The 16,973-nt window shown below is 51.9% G+C and overlaps 1 protein-coding gene and 1 long non-coding RNA gene across 11 annotated transcripts in view; both read right to left on the reverse strand.

Annotated features, from left to right (window-relative positions):
- MAML3 (mastermind like transcriptional coactivator 3) overlaps positions 1-16,973 on the reverse strand; it is a 253,535-nt gene that overhangs the window by 26,079 nt on the left and 210,483 nt on the right. The gene's annotated exons all lie outside the window — the stretch shown is intronic.
- Positions 228-3,916, reverse strand: LOC311435899. Of its 2 annotated transcripts, none has more exons than XR_014692474.1 (3): positions 3,696-3,916; positions 2,516-2,647; positions 228-1,807 (listed from the first exon to the last, which is right to left on the reverse strand). It is a non-coding gene; the product is annotated as an uncharacterized lncRNA (long non-coding RNA). The 2 variants fall into 2 exon arrangements; XR_014692475.1 differs by having other exon boundaries at positions 2,516-2,660.

The raw sequence follows: 16,973 nt of genomic DNA on the forward strand, positions 1-16,973 counted from the left end.
ATATTTATATATTATATATATATTTATATACACACACTGTATATAAATATAATATTAAATACATATAACATATAATTTTTATAATATTATATAAAATAAAGGATACTTTCTCCACCACTGGCCACATCTTCCTACCAGGAAGAACCAGGCTCATCCAAACACAGCCCAGAGACACACCACGCAGCACGTGGAGCAGAGGTGTCTAAAAGCCAGCTTGCATCCTCATTTAGCAGTCAGTCCCCGCTTTCCAGGGCTAAACACCTATGTGCCTCCCTCCTGGCCTTCCACCGCAGGACATCCAGCAGTGACAGGCACCTTTGCAAGTGGCACAGGGGGAGCAGGCTCTCAGCTGCCGCTGCCTACAATGCTCGGGGAGGGTTTGTCAAGGTGGCTGGTGGCAGCCCGCTGTGCGGCTGACTGTGAATGGGGTTTCTGTGCGCCTTTCATGCCATTGTGTGAGGCTGGAGTGCAGGACAATGCGAATGGAAACATTTTGCCTGTTGTTGACATCTAACTGCCTCCTGGAGGATACAGCCTCCACCAGACAGATGGCTAATTTCTTTACCCTCACCTCCTCCTGCAGCACTCCAGCGTTAGCGTGATGGCCTGCCCCTGGAGTGAAGCCCTAATTGCTGTCAAACGCTCACAGACAAAAGTGGTGTCTACATATCATTCATGCAAGTGTTGTTGCCGGGCTGTGAATTAAACAGCAGAAGCCACTTGTCAATTGACTCCGGCGTGAGCCGTTTTGCTCAGGCGCCGGCTCACGCTTTACAGGATCAAGGCTGACAATTTCCACTGCGGCGCAGGCGGGGACCGCCCGCACGGGAGGATGCGGCGCCTGCCCCAAGAAACCTGGGCTGTCAGGCTTAAATCTGGGGCTGTGCTTCCCCCCGCTGAAGGAAAATGCTCATTTTCCTTTGTCCTCGCTGGCGAAAGCCAAGCAGCCGCTGAGGACGAAGCGGGTGCTGAGCACAGAGCTCCTCGTTTGTCTTGCTCGCGCACGAGGCGTAATTTGGGGACCGACGAACTCCGTGCTTCATGGAGCCGCCGCCGAACAGGCAGGTAATGCTCATGGCCAGACGGTGACAGTCAGCCACCGGCAGGCTGACTGGATGCACATTCATCTTCAAATTATGTTGTGTGACAGCACAGGCTGCTGAACACCATTTTAACATGCAGAGTAACTCCTCGGGAGGCTCTTCATTATGCATTCAGTGGGCTATTTTCAGACTAAACAGCATGTCAGTGGCTGTGTTTATCCCTTTCCACCTGGGCAGAGGAAACAGTTCAATGTCCCCCCGGGGAATTAATACATATTACAACCCACACGTCGATTCCCCTCAACAGAGGGAAATGGCCAGACACGTTGCACGTTTCCAGAAAATACTGAAGCCCCGACAATGAGGGATTGCTAGGGGGAAAAATGCGTCTGAGCAGCGACCCCCAGCTTCACAGAAGCCCAGTAACATGGGGCCAACACAAAACCCTACACACATGAAGGCACACACAGGGCAGCACGCTGCTGCCCCACAGGCGGTGCCACGAGCATCGCCTTGGTCCCCGCATCACTGCCGGCCCCGGCGCAGAGCAGGCAGCATCTGCACGGGGCTCAGGGGGCCTTCCCTCTCCTCCTGTCTCCTTCCCAGTGTGATTTACTTGCTCTTGCTGGGAATACTTCATCTCCTGCCCTTTTACAGATCCGACTGGTGGCTTCCTGGGAATGGATTTGCGCCCGTAACTCCGCAGCAGCGACTGAAGCGTGTCAAGATCAGCGTTATTCCTCTTCTGCCTTTAACCCTCCCACCTTCAACAGAAAACACACCCAGCTGGCAGTGGTGGCAGAACCACAGCAGCCAGGCTCCTGGCAGGATCCCAGCCAGGACACAGGCCCCCTGCTTATTCCCAAAGTGGCTGCCCTACAGTCCTGACCCTTCCCCATCCTGTCTTGGAGCTGGGTACAACCCAAACCAACCCTCTGCTAATTGAATGCCTCTAACTAAAGGCAGGTAGTTCATGAAGTCCCTGAGCTGAAAGCTTGGAGAACCTCCTGGGAAGAGGTCTGCAGTCCTGCTCCCCCTGGGGGCTTTATGCAGGACGGGATGTTGGCTCCCACCCAGTTTGGTCCCTAGAGGCCCCCAAACGGGTGGGCAGCAAGGGGCCGTGACAGGGGAGCTCACCAGGTCAGAAGCCCCCTGGCTGTGTGTAAAACACACATCCCATTTGAAATGAAAGCCTGTTTATTAAAATTGACACTTCCACGGTGCCTGCCCAGCTGATTAGGAGTACCAGCTGTGCAGCCAGCAGCGGAGAGGCCTGACATCCCAGAAGCTGCAGCAGCGCTCTGTGTCCTGCTTCATTACTGACCTAACAGCCATGGGAGAAGATTTAGAGCCAAGCTCCTGCAGCCTGCGAGGGTCGCCCAGCTCCGTGCCAGCTGCCCGGCCCCACAGAGGGCACTTTTGGCACTCACCTGGGCCAAAACCACTCTGGGGGATGCTCGTGGGGCACCCACCTGCCTGGGGTCTGCCAAGGGGCTGCCGGAGCAGGAGGGGCGACGCTGCGAGTGGGGCCGCTCCTCCTAACAATGACAGCAAAGCTCATTCGGGATGGCTCTCCGTGGCAGAGGGATATTGAATTCATTACACTGCAGGGAAAAACTGAGAGGTTAAAATAAAATGGCAGCAGGTGCATCTAATAAGATTACAAGGTCCCCCTGGGATGTACTTGGAGAGCGGTTTCACTGTGTATTTTAAACCAGACTACACTGTTGAAATCAACAGGGTTTTAGTTGCACAAGGCAGGCTAATTGGGAATTCAGTTCATGATTATTCAGGTGTAAGGCACAGCGTAGCCAGAGATGTGCTGAAATAAAATCTGCTTGATCTAAGCGAGGGAGAACAAAGTGGATGCACCTCGTGAGTACAAATGCAGGAGACCGGAGTATGGAGATAGGGGTGGAAGTACACCTCGCAGAGATTTCTGTACTGTCATTAAAAAGGCATTCCAGGGAAAATAGAGTGAAATATATTGTGCTGAAACACCATTTAGATTCTGAGGCTTTCTGCTTTAATACCTCACACAGCCTCAGAGGAGGGGCCAGAAGTGCCAGTATATCATCCTGAACTAACCGAGCTGCTCTCGGATCTGTAGCTTATAGATGACCTTACGTAATGGATTGAAACAAGCCTTAAACTTTATTCTAATGTAACTGCAAAATAATAATAAAAAAATAAACTGCAACTCTGCCACATTGTATCTACACATACCTGTACCACCACCTCCCAGACGTGCTCACAAGGCAGAACTGACAGCCTGACCCGATGAGATGCTGTGAGGAGCCCCCACGACCCTTCAGACACAGCTCCGCGCTCCTGTTTGAGCCCATCAATCCTGCTCCCCGAGTGGCAGCTGGTAACGCACACATCTGCCAACATCCAGGCACCGCAGCCACGGGGCACGCTGTGCTCACAGCTGGAAACTTTGCAACTGCTTACATTTAACTAAAAGATAACCCTGGATTATGCATTTCGCACAGCAGAGGTTAAAAACCAGACTGGGGCTTGGGTTAATGCCAGTACAATGCCTCTGCCTGACCCCACGCACACATAATGTTATCTTTGGTAATGCTTCCTCTCTGTTCCTCCTGTGCTGCCCAGGAAAAATCAGGGAGACCCTCCCTAACTAGGACTTACCTGTATGTACAGGCTCTCTGCAGGGCCAGAAGGTGCCAGCTTTTGCTATCAGAAATCCCACCCTGTGCTCTGGGGGTGGCTCCCAGCTTCTGCCTAGGAGGCATTAGCTTGTTCGCCTTAATATCATTACACTAGGGGTGGTTACCCCTACGGGGTGCCAGCAGCCCTTACAAATCTTTACCTCTAGGGCGCAGGAGCACTAAGCATCCCTGCCTGTTTCACCCAAGGTAGACGTTTCAGATGGTTAAGTGGAAACAAATGTGTTTCGCAGCCAAGCCCCACCTGCGCCAATGCAAAAAGCCCGTGCTGTCAACAGCTGACTGGTAACAGGCCTCTTAACGGTGATGGGATCTGCCTGGAAGAAGTGACTGGAGGCAAATGTCTTTCCCAGGGAGGTGGAAAAAAGCCTCTGGGGAGTGACAGGTTTTAAGGCAAAATGGGGCAGCCTGCATGGGATGGCTGCTCACCGCCCCGCAGCCACAAAAGGCAGCGAGCTCTGAGCCTCTCCATCATCTTGGTGCCCGCGTTTTTGCCTCCTCCTGGAGACCTGGGGACAGTGGCTGTCCTGGGTGTCCTCTCAACATGTCCACCTCAGCAGGGTGGACGTGTTGACTGTAAGGTTTCACCTCTTTTGGCTTAGAGCACACGGCCAGCTGGCAGAAAGGGGATGCAGCCTCCTCACAGCAGCTCGTACATGAGCAGAGCTCGTGTCGGAGAGCAGGGAACGCGTCCTGCCCTCTGCCAGCAAGTAGGGGTCTTCCCCCAAATCCGGCTGCTCTGGCTGAGCTGTGACACCTCAGCCAAGCTTCCAGGTGCAGTAAGGGCTTCCTGAAGTCAAAAAGGAAAGGGTTAAGTGGCACAAAGAGCAACTCCTCACCAGAAGGGGAATTACTCCTGGCACTCCCAAAATGCCCCCGATCACATGAGGCTGTGCATTACACCCAATATGTGTACATTGCTGCACTAACCCTGTAGTGCCAGCTGGCCGTGCCACCCACACGCTGCAATTACCTATTTGCATTTGACTGAAACCTTCCCCGTCTGGCCAGGGGGCTGCTCTCCCATGCCAGCCCCAGCCCCATGAGCAGTCCTGGGGGGATGGCAGTCCTGGCCGTGCCACCCAAGGGCTCCAGCACCTCTTCTGGCAAGCATTCAGTGAGGAGATCAGCCCTCCCCTACCAGCCCCCAGGGGAACTGCAGGCCCTGTGCCACAGGGCGCAGGCCCTTTAATTCCGTTTTATGATTTTTAGCATCCTCCTCTGACAGGCAAGGCGCTTTTAGACCCTGGTTTCATTTTAAACAGCGGGAAATGTAGTTTAATATGCTTTTCAGTAGTGGTAAGAACAGAAAGGGAAAAATAAAGGGAGTTGGGAGAATAGATGGCACAGCAAACTGAATGCCGGAGCTGCGAAACGGCACACGGTGTTCACACAGAGCTGGTTAGTTCCTCGCTGTTCCCAATTCTGCTGTGTACACCCCAACTTTTTGCAGAGGAGGTGCCTGTAGAGCAAGTAACAGGCAAACCGGGGGGGAAGGCTTCTGCCAGCTGTGAGCACCCTCCAGGGTGATAAAAGCAGGACCGACAAGAAAGGGAGGGCGGCAGGAAGCCCTGTTATTTATCTGGCCCCAGGTAGCTCCCCGGGCAGGGGCCAGGTCCCCCCGGCAGCGGGGTGCGGGTGCTGGCTGGGGTGGGAGCGGGCTTCTCCCCCTCCCCCCGCCCACGAGGCGCTCGTCTTTCTCCCAGCAATTACCGCGGATGATTTATGTGGCCAGTCGAGAGGGCCTGCCAGGGTTCTTATTTCATCTCGGGGAAAAAAAAAAAAAAGGGACTCTGCTGGAATTTTATCAGGGAGCCCGGATTAAACTGACAGCTGCCTTTTGTTTTGTTTTTAAAGACCTTCCCTTCGGGGCGCCGCCCGGAACGAGGGGGGGACGCCACAGCGAGCAGAGGGCAGCAGCCCCTCCTGCAAGAGAAAATAAAACCATTTCCCTCTCCCCGTGCATGTTTCAAGCGAGGCCATTTTTAAGGAGCCGACATCTGAGAGCGCCCCCCGCTCCTGGCAGCTCGGAGCAGCGCTTCATGGCACCCGGCTGCAGCCACCCAGGCCGCAGCTTTTCCTCCCCCAGTGCCGAGCCTCCATCCCCACACCACAGCAGGCCCTGAGTGTGGCTCCGAGCTGGCACGGAGGGCCCCGTGTAGCGGGGTAACGGCGTGTAAAGATGTGAGCAGGGTGAGAGAAGGGGAGGTGAGAGGAGCAGGCAGGGCTGACACAAAGGAGAGGCGTGTGGCGCCGCAGAGGGCTCTGCCGGCCTGCGGCCTGTCCTGCCCCCGGCACACGCTCCACGTGTCTCCTACAAACTCCAGCCTATCCCCAGGCAGGCCGGGCACTGCAGAAGCGCTACAGAAAGTGGGCTGAGAAAGGAAAAGGGAGCACAGCCCCCTGCAAAGTGGTGGTGTGCCTTTGCCAAGCCCCTGACCCAGCTGCGTGGGCTTCTGCAGCATCCTAGCGGTGCCCCTGATGTGTCCTCTTGGGCTGGAGCTGCAGGGAAGTGAAGGCTGACACAGCCAGGATGTTCTTGGTGCTTAGAGGGAGAAGAGGGAAACAAAACCAGTGTCGGAAACCAGCAGAAGTTGACTGTTGCGGATCCGTCCTTAGCACAGCCTCAGGAAAAGCATTTGGCTGCCCCGTGCCCCCCTCCTGGCACCAAGGGGGAGTGCTCTGGCGTTCAAGGACCAAGGCAGTGCCTTCGCCACCAGCCTGGTGAAGATTTCACCAAGCCCAGCTGCTCCTCCCCATCCCTGGCCACGTTCATCGCCTGGGAGCTGGACGCTGCCTGTTACAGGAAGGGGGTTATGCTAATGATATGCTAATTCGGCGCACCCGCACGGCCCTGTCGTGGGGCTGCTTGCCGGTGCCACACGGGGAGCACGGCGAGGATGAGGAGTGTGAAGTGGGGAGCCCAGCATCGCCGAGAGCCCTGGCTCCCCTGGGTGGGCTTTGTTCCCCCCGCGGGTCAGTCCCCCCGTGCGAGGCTTGGCACGGCTGCCAAGCTCTCAGCCCCAGAAATAGCGCGTCAGGCAGCCGAAAAAACCAGCGGGGAGGGGGAGAGGCAGATAAAAATAGCGAGAAATGTTGATTGCATTGTTACAGCTTCAATTAAGCTCAGACACTTCAGCCTGATGAGTCAACAGCAATGACAAGAGGGCACGGCGAGCGGGAGCAGAAGGGGTTTGCAGTCCCACCAGCGCGGAAGGCAGCGAGGTCCCCAAGCAGGAACCCACCACGAGCAGGGCTGGTGCTCCCGGTAGCCGTCCATCAAAACACGCGCGCTGCCAGCGCGGACGGCGGTCGTTAAAATCCGTGTGTAGTTTGCGAGGATCACGCCAGGCTGTTCCAATAAATGACCCAGCGAATTAATCTCGTCTCCTCACGCTATCTCCTGGTATTTGGGATGACTTCATGCCAGATATCCTGCTGCAGGGAAGCGCGGCGGGCTGGGGGAGGAGCGGCGAGGGGCTGCTCGGGGAAGAGCCCAGCCTGCCTTCGTCCCTCGGCGCTGCCTGGCGAGTCCCCTTCCATCACGCTCCCGAGCGCGGCACAATTAGTGCAGCGGGCCCGTTTCTCCTGCAGGAGCCCGGGTCCCCAAAAGGTAGGGCTTCAACATCATTAGCAGTTCATCGTCTTAAACCTCCGGGCAGCCCCTAGGCAGATCCCCTCGCGCAAGCCCCGCACCCCTCCCCCTTTTTGGTGTCTGCTTATCAAACTAATGAAGCACATCCAGACTGAAAGGTCTTGGGGTAGAAGACAGCAGCTTAACCATGATTCAGTACATGGCCCTTCCCCTCCTCCTCTTTATCAAATAAAGCAAGCAGAATTTCCTACGCTTAAATGGAAGGGAGGAGGAAGGAAGGAGGCTGAGGGGAGGGAGACGTTTGTCTAGTAATTCCCTGCAGAAGGAGATGTCTGTTTACTTTCTTTGACTGAGCACTTGCATATTAAAAAGCCCCGGCACCTTAGCGGGTAGGATTTAGCAGCACCGGCGATGCCTGCTCGGGTGGCTGGGGATAACCACGTCCTGTGGCCCTCCCCTTGTCCTTCTCTGGGTGCAGGCAGAGGGATGCTGCACGTGCTCCGGCCCCAAAATGAGAGCAGCCCCGGTAGAAGCCATGAAAGCACGAGGAGGCTCCAGTAGTGTCCTGCCATTCGGGGGGAGCCAGAAAGGTGATTTCCAGCTGTAGGTAGAAACACACAAACATCTTTTGTCGTGTCACTGGCCTCCATATAGATGGTTACTTCAAGGCAAGTGGGAAAGAAAAAAAAAGAGAGGGGGAAAAAGGAGCCCTGTTCTCATACCTGTCAGACTTAGAGGCACGCTTTAAATGTGTTTAAAGACGTTCGTGCATGTTGGTGATAACCTGCTGCTCGTCTGAAATCGAGGAACATGAACACGAGGTGCTGTGAGTCAGCTGCTCTCACGGTGTCAGCACAGCCCTTCTCCTGGGTCAGCAGGAAAGGGCTTTGGGAGTAAAAGCCCTTCTTCACGCTGCAAAATACGGCTTCTCAGCAAATCAACTGGATGTACTTTAAAGAGGGTTTACTGGGGATAACTCACTGTCACCAGCACCTGCAGCTGTGTGAGTGCCTGCTGTCGAGGGACCCTCAGGACACCTCCAGTTCAGGCTGCAGAGAGCACCTTTGTTTAGACCCCGCCAGGAACTCCCCCTGCCCCCTGACACAAGCCCATCCTGCATTTTGCAGCGCCAGGCTTGTTTCTTCTGAGACAAGGCAAAGCTCAATCGATCCACCGCATCTGCTTTGAAATCTTACTGTGTTGCAGAGTTAAAACCCCTAAGTTTTGTCTCCTGAAAGGCAGGGACCAGATGAAAGCAGCCCCAAATCCCGTTCACATATCACTCTCATCACAGAACAACCACACAGACTACAACGTTGACCGAAGCCCAAGGAACATACAAGATCATTTTTAAAACAAATTTAAAAAAAATCTTACAAATGACAGGCTTTTGTTTCCCTCTAATGTAGATTAATGGTCGTCCCCATCCACGCAGGTGGGACCAGCATTGGACTAGAGCAGCAAAAAGAAAAAAAAAAAAACAACAAACTGGCCACGGGTGGCTCGGGGAAGTCCTCCCTGGTGGGCACGAGGCTTGCCTTCTTTCCTCTTCAGGAAATCTGTGTGAGAATAAACCACAAATACACGCAAGCACAAAACACACACACACATGGGGGTTGCATAAACAATTTGACCGCGAGCACCCCGACACACAAACGTATCTGTACAAAGAAAGCACCTGGGGCACCAGGAACACAAGCACATCTAAGTGCTCTCCCTGTTCATGCTGTCATTAGGTGTCTCCCCCTGGAAGCTGGTGCCTGCTGGTGGTGTTTCGCTCCTCCGTGGCCTGGCTGAGCTGTGAGCTCCGTTTGTTTCCCCCTGTGGCACGGGGTGCTGGCAGGAAAGGTACAGAGGGGTCAGGAGCTGCACAGACATGGTGAGCTAAGGGAATGAAAACCTGCATAAATATGGCCTGAAAATGTGTCTCAGAAATCTGAAGGGGAAAAAAAACATGGACCAGAGAGTTATCCAGCGTCCTACACAGATGAGCTTGCGCTAGAAGATGAGAACCTGGAAATGAGGTCCAGGATTTGCCCCCTTTTAAGTTTCGTGAGGGTGTTCGGATCGCAGAGCCTCGCCGAGTCAGCCAGGCATCCTTCTGAGACTGCCTGCTTTGCCGTCAGCCTGTGTGCATTATCGCATTGTAATCAGTCCAATATCCCATCTCTTATCTAAAATGTAAATACTAATTTGAGGGTTCAGGGAGAACACAGCTATTTTATTTTCGGTTTAAAAAAAAAAGAGAGAGAGAGGAGGAGGCCGGCATCATAACAGTAATTTATGATTTTCCTGGTGTATTATCATCGGGTAATAAGAGCAACTTGAAACTGCCAATTATCTCATAAGAGGGGTATCACCTTTTCTATTTTGAATGACTCCATCGATAAACGCAGGCTCTGCTTGCTAACACTCCGTCACATAATCAGTGGCCTTGCAGCGGGAGAGACGAGAGCACGAGAAGGAGAGAAAAACAAGCAGCAAAGAGACGAGCGCGCCGTGCCAGCCAGCCCGGGGCTCAGCAGCAGCAGCAGCAGCAGCATGGAGCAGGGGAGGAGGAAGAGGAGGAGGAGGAGGAGGAGGGGGCTGGGAGGAATCGCCCCGAGCAGCCGGCAGGTCACACACACACAGTGTGCAACAGCAAACGGGGTTTACAAAGAGACATCTGTTCCATTACTTGGATGCATTGTGGCTAATTACATCCTGGCCCGTCTGTGAAATGACAGCCACTTATTCTCCAGTGAACCGTAAAATCTGTACATGTTCGGTGCGGGCAGTGGGGAGTAAGAGGAGTGCTGGGAGCGGGGAAGGGGGGGAAGGATGGAGAGGGGGCCGGGAGAGAGGCGCAGGAGGAGCACCAAGGACGTACCCAGCGCCTCTGCGGCCACGGTGCTGTTGGTCGGGAAGCAGCAAGAGAAGGAAAGCCACTCCAAAAGGCAGGCCCTAACGCAGTGCTGCCATGCTTATGCCAGGCTGTGATGCCTGCTCTGCCCCAAATTCCTCTCCCCAGCGTTGCCTTTGCTGAGGGAGCGTGGCGGTGCCAGCAGGCGCGCAGCGGTGCGCTTTTCCTGCAGGTTTCTGCAGCCCCTCTGCCATCGCTGTTTGTATCTCCCTTACCTGCTGGTCTGACAGCTTTGTTAGAGGCTATTATCCCCTACACCAATTTAATTTTAGCCTTGGATGAATTAAAAACAAGGACTTCTCATCTCCCACCACCTCCCACAGATTTTTTTAGAAATCTGAAGGAAGCTGCAAGAAAATAAATCTCGTCTCTACTTTTCCGCCTACCAAAATGGGCCCTGTGCTCCAGCACGACCGCAAACCGCTCAGATAACACAACACAAATCAGATATCAAGGCTTTGAGTACGCAACCCAAGGGACAGCGTTCAGCACCGTGCTAGCTAACAAGGGTTAAATCCTGATCATAGTAGGTCCTGGCAAAAAAAACTACAAACTTTTCAGTGAAGCTGGGTTAAATGTCAAATGAGGCAAAGGCTGCAAAGGTTTGAAAGTGGCTTTTGCTAGGGGAGCGGTGGCTTGGCTTGACACTAGAGCAGAGCTCTCGTGAGAGCATCTCTACCTGCAGCTACTTCTGATCCTGTGTGCAGCCACATCCCCGCAGCGCAGACTTCTCGGGGATGTGATGCTTTGGTGGCCCAGCCCAACAGAGCACCGAGGTGGTGTAAGCAGCCCGCCAAACTGGTGCGGTGGCAATCAAAAGAAATGGCTAGGTGGTTAAGAGAGGAGGGCTGACTAGAAACAAAGACTGGCTGCTCAGTGACAGCCGATCAGCCCTCTAACCAGAGGCACAGCTTTTGTTGCAGGACTTCCCCGTGAAAGCCTCACCTTTCCGCTAATGCGATGAAACCTGTGGATTAGGGTGGAATTTGCTCAGTGTGATGAATTGCTCATGCCCAAAATTGAAGTAAAACTAAGTGCCGTGCACAGGGAAGGAAGGTAAGGAGGACTGCTTGTATCACCTACAAGCTGAAGCTGTAGAAATCTGATGGGGTCTAGAAACAGAATTGCAGCAGCCAAACTAAAGAGAGCTAGGATGCTTTGGGACGAGATTTCTTCCTGCATTTGGTTACAGGCTAAGAGGGACATATTAATCCATCTAAATCCCTGACCGCACCATATCCTGCAGGTGTTACAGCCATTCAAGATGGTCAGATCTAGAGGGGAAGAAAAATACAATTAATCTCCGTTCCCTTGCACGATACACTAACAGATGCAGAAAAAGGGAAGCACTGCAGGCAGCTGGTTTGTGTTCACAGCTTAAAGCAAAACCACCTGAGGCTGAAACACCAGGAAAAGTAGCGCAAGCGTGATGTTTTTGCTTCAACTTTAAAACTAGCCTCTGTAGATGTTGGCAAACCAACATAACAGGGAAAAAAAGCATTGGGACCTAGTGTTCCTGCCAGCTTGGGAGTAAAAGTAACTGGAAAAATTAATGGATTTTTCATTAAAATGCTCACCACTTCCTCCAATTTTTGGTCTGCGTTCTGTGGTTTCTGTTTCAATCCTCCTTTCCTGACAAAGGCTTCGGTGCTTCTTAGGGCCAGAATGAATATTTATCGTCGCCTCATTCGTGAATCACAGGTCACAGCCTCTCTGGCAGTAACCTGTGCACGGGGCTTGTAACATCTGGCCGTGGTCAGGCGGGGACCCTCCAGCAGGGCCTCGCAGAGAGCCCCGAGCTTTGCCTGGGGCAGCTCTGGCTGTGGGAGGCGAGTGGTGCCTCCGGACCTCCCTCCTTTTCCTCCACGAAGGCAGCAGCAGCAGCGCCTTAGCCCTGTGCTGAGCAGAGCGGTGTCTTCAGAGCGGCCAGGGCAGCTGGCCAGGGTTTTGAAGGGTTTCTCTGTGGGTAGATGCAGAATCCCCTCTGAGCCCTGCGAGCAGTTGGCACGTACCCCAGTTGGCAAAACTCCGCCAAGCTCTTCAGGAGCACCCGATTTGACTGACAGCTTTAAAGCAAGGGGCTCGATATCCCTGTGCTTGACAAAACCTGGAAAGCAATTAAAATGCATCTGGGGAACTGAATGGTGTCAGTCTAACTCAGAATGGATGATACATCCATCTTACCAATTTCACTGCACAACAGGCAACCGGAGAAGGCAAACCAAGGGGAAGGAGAGGGCTGAGTGAGCTGAATTCAATCTTGCGGTGGGTTCTTCTGCCGTAACAGCTGGCGCTTAGTCTATGGATAAATACAGGATTTCATTTTCCATGGACATCAGGCTGCCTCTCCTCACCAGCCCTAAACTCACCCTCACAAAAGAAAAGCTTAGCAGAAAAAAAGAAGCTCACAGTGTGTAACTCTACAAAGAGCTTACAAGGAAGGATTTATAGTAAATTAATATCACCAGCAGCCATATAGCTCACAGATGCTTGCAGCCTTTTGGTGTAAACTGTGATTTAGTTGGCTAACACGTTAGGTGTAAGATCCAGAGACCTCAATTACGGTCTTCCTTCCCTGCCTGTGCAGCTGGAACCTCCTCCCCACACTGCCTTAATGATGAACTTAGCGTCAGCCTTGTTTTTGTTGTATGTATTGACCTATAGCTTCTGATCATTCATCTGCACATGATCTTCTTATCTTCTTCACAGCGTCTTAGCCTGCTCCGGTGTCTGAAGCACTAAATGTTTTACAGTAGGTTATCGCAAGTTCAACTTAATGAGAATCAAGAAAGCGCATTGGGTGCAGGCCCGGGGTTGATCCTGAGTTCATTCTGATCTGAAAAGATTAAAAGGTATATCCCCCTCCTCTGTTTTATTTTTCACTTGCCTTTCACATTGTATATGGACACCCAAGGTGAGCTTTTCCTCTCTTCTCCGGCAAAAGCTACAACAACTGGAGGAGAGCACATGGGTGACATCACAGGAGTCAAAAGTGAAAAATGAAGCAATGGGAGAAGGAAGGGTTTTTAATCATCCCATTTAAAATGCTGCTTCCCCCTGAGTTTGTGTAGTGTGAATTCTTGCTCATATCTATTTCAATAAGGAATGAAAAATTTGTAACAAAGGACATCTGTTCTGTAAATGCAAAGCTTCCAGCTCTTCAATAAAGATGAAAAAATGTCTCTGAGACTTTCAGGAGCTTCTCTGTCAGAAAGCAGAGATATTCTTGAGACCTATAAGGCAAAGTAAAATACACCTGCTCTCTTTGAGAATCCATCCTTCTCCCCCTACAGTTGCCTGATGTGAAAGCTTTTCAAGCCATTTTTCCCAACTATAAAATAAAGGTGACCAGCAAAGGGTATTAAAGACACAGCTCTATGCTTCCTCTTAGGTAAATTCTTCAAAGACAAGGGAGGTATGACTGTGCAAAAGCTGAAAGCATTCCCAACAGGCAGCTGGGAAGACCAAAGTGCTAAATTCCTCCCCTGAGAACATCCATTTCTTACAGGGAGGTGCCGCCGTTAACAGGCTTCCCGGTTACACCCTCCTCAGAGCTCCCGAGCTGCTGACACTTGTCCCCAAAGCAAGACAGATGTATGCTCTGATCTTTTCTTGGGGGAGAAGGCAGTAAACCAACTGCTGCTTCTTCCCTGTTGCCTGGCTGTAGTGTTGCTGCCAAGGTGATCGGAGAGCAGTGCATTAAGAGGCTGGATGAAAAGAGGAAAACAATCACTTTGCCTTAAAGAAAAGGACTGGAGGGGGTATTTGTCTTTAAATTTGAAGGTTGACACAAGCAGCATTTGAACTGCTTTTTAAATATTAGTCCCTCACCCAACAGAGTAATGCTGGTAGAGAACCAGTTAGCTTGGGCCTCTGGAAGTTTGGTGTGAAAAGGACAGGGAAGAAAAGAAAAACTGGGAATAGCTATCAATTAACAAGCCAAAAGAGGAACAGTTTTAGGGACATGAATGTGATGCTAACTAAGAAAAACAAAACCTGGAAGAGGCATTAAGAACATGTGTGCACGTACACAAAATATACGGGGCTGCTACTTACACAACAGCTCGGATCTCTGCAGTCAAGTGCTAGGCCTTCTGTGCGGAAATGCTACCTGCAAGTAAATCTGAATGGAAAGCACGGAGCAAGGCAAATTGCACATACTTCACAGATACATGCAAAAGCGACAAGTTCCAGAAGCTTCAGAAAAGCTCTCCCAGGAAACAAACGAAATGCACACACAGAGCTGTAGCAGAAATAACACCTCGTGTGTGAGCCTGTGGGCCCTGAGCCGGGGCTGAGGGGGGCAGGGAAGAAGAGGGGCTGTAGTCTGACAGAGGGCAGGCTGAGCCTTCCCCTTCCGAAGTACCCATAAAAACACACCATAAATACCACACATGGCGTGCCATCTGGCTTGGGCCTGCCACCACACGGCACCAAGTGATGCCACGTACTTGGATTCATTTGGTCAGTGGCAGGGGCGCTAAGAGGGCTAGCAGGAAGCCCATTGGGAAGGTCTGTCCTTAGAAAGCACGTTTCAAGGAATTCAACATGCCCCTGAGGTAGCTCAGAGGCATGGGCTGTGCTTAGTTTTGATCTGTACACCAGGAGGTGGTGGCACTGCTGGGCTGTGCGGGGCCTCCAAGGTGGCACTGGCAGGAAAGGACAGGAGCTCTGCCTCCAGCCCTTGGCCTCTGGCCTTAGTGCTCGGGCTTCCAGAGCGTAACACTCGATCACCAAAACGTGTGCTGCCAGAGTAAAAATCATCTGTTTGGGTCCCTCCATGAGGCCAGTTTCCAGGAGCTGCAAGCTCCCCTTCCCAGAGGTGCAGCACATGCAGGGCTGGACTGCGAGTGCCCTGGGCCTGCTCCCCGCCTCGTCTGGTGGTTCACAATTAGCACCGCTCTGGCCACAATTAGCATCTCTTGCTTGTGAGAGACCCGAGTCATTAGCCAGCACGGGAAGCTAATCACCTGCCCACCGTTACAAAAGGGACGGTCCTGTCAGGAGGAAGGTCACTGGCTGGGACCGCTGGGGGACAATGGCTGCTCTCTAACCGGTGCCCCTGAATAAATCAACCTCCAAATCCCAGGGCGTCTAAACCTTTACGAACACAAACACTCAGGCAGTATATACACTAAAAAATGACCCAGAATAAAAATGTCTCCCTCTGACCCCCAGCTTTGGGATGCCATCTCCCCGGTTAACCCCTCCCCGCCAGGTTCCCTGCCTGCCTCACAGAGAGCGTTTTGTTGTTCCCCTAGTACATTATTTGTTGAAATAAATATGGAAATAAGGCAGAGCAAGACAGCCAGACTGAAATAAATTCATCACTCATGGGCTCTCAAGGGAAGAAAACCGCGCATTTTTTCTAAATGATTTCTGAAGCACTGAAGGAATGGCTATATCACTAATGAGGCCAGTGCTCCATGACTGCTGATTATAAATGACCTAAAAAGAGACAAGGGGATGGTGTATGTATGTATAGGGGGATGGGGAAAGAGATGAATTGTTCTTCCTCAGGATCTGGAATCATCTCCCCAGGCTCCTCAAAAGTCTGAGAGCATCTGTGGTTCACCACAAAGACAGGCCTGGCATATTTACAGCCGCACGAGGAAGTTGGGGCTGCAGCAGTGTGCTATGCTAACAAGTAAGCACACGATTCCTCTCCTCCCTTGATAGGTCACTATCTGTTCGCTGCAATAATAATTAAAAAGGAAAACGAGCCCTCTCAGTTGCCCCAGGGTCTAAATTATAGGTCCTGCAGGTTGATGCAGTCCGACTGGAGGCAAGAGAAGGCTAAAGCCAGGAATAAGATTCACTTGTGTCTTCTCTCACTTGCTAATTCCCATGGAAACAAGCAACTCACGACAAATGACTAAAGGATGCTTGCAAAAATCTTACTCATATGTTTTGCTGGCTACCTTCCCCCACACCTTCAGGCGGAATGATTACAGATGCATCACGCATGCAGCAATCCTAGAGCACGGCTGATTTCTGAACAGGACAGGATGGCCACATGCAAAGGTGGTCAGGATGCAAGCCAAAAGCAGCAGAACCGGCAGCGTGAATTCAGAGAACAATACAGCAATTTTGCTATAAAGAGCTGCTGCTTTCAGATTCCTCGTGGTATGATTTATATCACACGATATGCGGAAGTGACAGCATCCAGAAGCAAAAGATCAGCTAAGGGACAGCTTCTGACACATAACGTGACCTACTACCCAAATCAGAGGGTACTGAGAAGATGGGATTTGCTTATTTATCTAATGGGGTTTTATTTTGGTTTGTTTTGTGAACAGAAGTTGCCCAGGACACCTTGAAGAACAGAGATCCGAAAATGGGCTTCTGCAGGAACTCAGACAAAGGAGCCCTGACAGATATTAGATGGATTATAGTCACGCACCACTGCCAGAGGTTTTCCAACACTTTTTAAAGACTAACCCTTTCCTTTTTGCAGGCAGCAATGTCCTTTTGCAAAAGCCATTGGAGTCTGGGAGAGGCAGCTTTGCTCCTACCAAAACCCTCCCAGCTTGCACATTCACCTATGGTAGCAAAGCGACACACTTGCAGAACTGCAGCTCAGGCCAGGGCTCCTATCTCACTTCTATCCTCTATTTTAGCTAACTGGAGGGGCTCGTCACGTAAGAGTTACTACAGCCTCAGTGGGGAGTAGCAGATGATTTTCTCCCCCTCAGGAGAGGGACCATTTCCTTGGAGCCTGGGATTTCTCTGTGGGGTCCTGC

Source organism: Aythya ferina (genome assembly GCF_964211825.1).
Source record: "Aythya ferina genome assembly, chromosome: 4".
NCBI classification, from domain to species: domain Eukaryota; kingdom Metazoa; phylum Chordata; class Aves; order Anseriformes; family Anatidae; genus Aythya; species Aythya ferina.